We start from the raw sequence: 3,294 nt of genomic DNA, 5'->3' as shown, positions 1-3,294 counted from the left end.
GTTCTTCTTTTCAACCAGTAACTGCAACACTTGCAAACTTCAAAAAGACACAAAATGAAACCTGATAAGACAGGAAACACAATCACATGGTCAAAGACTAGTGTAGTCTCTGGCTGTTTGGGGTCCAAATAACTGGAAATATAGCCTTATCATTAGCAAATTAAACATTACAAAATATGAATTATACACATTTATATTATATACATGATTTGTATAAATGGCAGAGTTGTCCGTTGAAGACAACCATATGAAGCAGGTGGATGACAGATGAGTTGCAGCCTTCAAAGTGTTCAGCGCTTTGATAGAAATGAGGCAAGAAAGCAAGAAGGTCCAGGCAATGAAAATGATTCCAGAGTACTCCTTAATAGATTATGAAATGAAGGAAAGAAATAAGGTCAATCTGTGGCACGACGCAATTGTGAAAAATAAATGAGATAATTAATATAAAATTGAGAGGTAGGCATTTCAAATATTTCAATATTCTCTTTGTTTGACTAACAGCTCTCTGCTGTTATAAATCCACTCCTCGGGCGAGTCTGGAGGAATTTTTACGCAACAAAACAAAAAATTAAACGGACACAACAAACACATTTCATTAAGATGCTGTTTAAAGTAATGATTGTTCTACATTGTGCTGCATCTGCACGTTCAGAGTTCAACCAATTAAAAGCTAATTAATTAGACACAATTCTATTAAGAAACAAATCCCACTCATCAATATACACAACCTAGGGTCACCCATTGCTCCAATGTGAAGCGGCTCTTTGCACCAGACGGACTGGAGAACAGCACAATAGCACTATTGGAGCTCAGAATAAACAGTTTGGCACGGATATATTTGATGGAGCACGAACTCATCAGCGCTGATAGATTTTACTTCCCTGGATAGAAAGCGGGACCAGGAGGTGTCACTTGGGCGTACAGCTTTTCCCTCAAATGGACGCTATTAGGAGGAGGGCCAGGTGTTCACTATCACAACTCACCAAGGCTCATAATACTGCAATCATCCTGTACTCCAGCTCTAATCATCAAATACTGATCAGATGGTTCATGTAGGTAACACAACTGAATCAGATATTGTGTATGTGGATTACATCTGTTCAGCTAATATCAGATGAATGTGGTTTTTCATATATGTGGTTGGATCAGAGATGTGATATTATCAAATGGCTGAAACTTGCAGTCGTAGAGAAGCTAAAAGAAAGACTCAGTTTGAGAAGTATCTACCAGGCTATCTGTAGTTTCTAATAACTGGAAGATATGACGGTCTGGAAAGGAATAAAAGATTTTGTACTTTATGGAAGTGCCTCAGGGATGAATATCATGTTCTGTTTGAGTGTAAAAACAAAAGTATTGTTGATAACAGAGAGAAATATTTGCCAAAATACTTTGTAAATGATCCGTCTTTGTTCAAACTTACACTGTTACGGCAGACCGATAAACCAAAGGTGCATTTCTGATAAATGTTCTGCTTCTCTTTAAATAACTTGTGCTATGGCTCTGCTTGATGTTGGTACTCCACACCACGATGTGTGGTCAAGAGTTAATAAAATATCTGAAACCTGAATTTTCTCAAGGACGTTGAGGTGCGAGGTGAAGTGCTCGTTGTAGGGGAAAAAAGAAGGAAAAAAAGAAATAATAAGTTATTGTAACTATGAATCCTGTGCTAAGATTTTAGCACATATTTGAGCACGCAGATCCTTTTTGTTATTCAGTTTGATAACTTTATAGCTCGACTGATGCAGTATATCGTTTTGCATAGGGGTGTCGTCATATACCAATATTGACAATAATCATGATATTTGAAAAAAATGAAATATTGATAACATGTTAATTCAACACATATGACAATATTGTGTAAATAATACATTGCCTCTTTCTTTTTAATGTTTCCACTTTGTCACAGTAGGTGCAGCTATGCAGTTTAATAAAATGGAACATTTCATGAAGTCTAATTCTTTCTATACATTTTTCTACAGTTGTGGTTAAAGACTCTCTCCACCTCCGTACACCTGTATTTTCAGGGTAATTTATTTGCCATAAAAGGGACAAAACACACAGTAAACAACCTTAAATGATGAATTTGACTGATAGCACTATTTTTCAAATTTTCTATAGATGATAATCACAGATATGTCAGTACCGGTGTATTTGTAGTCTGGACTGTGCCGGGGGGTTTTTTTTGGATGAAAAAAGGATGTTTGATGTTTTATAATTATAACCCAGTGAAATGTATTGTTTCAGTGCACTGATGGCATTCTAGACAATAACGTTTATTGTTAAAACGTGAGACGTCCAGCCTCTGTTACATCTTTGTCACAAGTGTTTGACGATCACATATAAGGAATCATTGCAAAACATGTATATAATCTCTACAAATACAGTCACGACATCAGATTTTCACTACACTGTTCCCAGACCAGACAAGTTCATGGCAGTTATATTATTGCAATATTGACTGTATAGACAATTTGAAAGAAAAGTATTCCTATCAGTCAAATTAATCTTTGTTTATTTTGTGTTTTGAAAAAGAAAAAAGTGAAAATAAAATGAAGGCTGAACATCTGAGCTGGATTATTCACATGATTATCATACGTGTATTATCAACACGACATCAATATCTCATTTATTTAATATCAGGGTTATTGTCTATACCGCAACACCCCTTTATACAGTATATATTCTATACAATAACGATTAATGGCCGATGTATCAATATGGATTTGGATGAAATCTTTAAATAAGCTCGTCGATTCTTCACTGTACACTGGTTGGATGTGTATCGTCCATGTGCCAGCTTTCCATCCATTTCAATGAATGCTTAAAAAGAGGAAAGTAGGCAAACGGCCTGCTGGCTGAAATATGCAATAAAAAACAAACTACTCCACAGTTTATTTGTTATGTTTCGCCTCTCTTACAGGTTATGTGCATACTGTTAAATAAATCTGCCTCTGGCTAGTGCGAGATCCCTTGATGAATTGTGAACAGCCGACAGTGAAGAGTCTAAGTATGCTGGTCCACTTTGTGCAAGGCAATTCGTACAGCCGTGCTCATTTGGGTATGCATGAAATAACAATATCCTACTGGGAGCGTTCTGAGTTTCAAACGTTTGGGGTCAACTACACGAGCAGATTCCACATGTGCAGCCCGTGGCCACTGAGGTCTGGAATCTACCTCCCTCCTGGCTGGGTGACGTTGCATGTTCTATTTCCAGACCGAGGGTTGAAGTGAGGCTGCAGGGAGTGTAACACTGACCCACATGACCTGTGGCCTAGAAAAGCTGCCTGAAGCTCT

This window comes from Pagrus major, chromosome 9 (assembly GCF_040436345.1).
Source record: "Pagrus major chromosome 9, Pma_NU_1.0".
Taxonomy (NCBI): domain Eukaryota; kingdom Metazoa; phylum Chordata; class Actinopteri; order Spariformes; family Sparidae; genus Pagrus; species Pagrus major.
The sequence above is the reverse complement of the archived record's forward strand: the minus strand, read 5'-3'. Positions refer to the sequence as shown.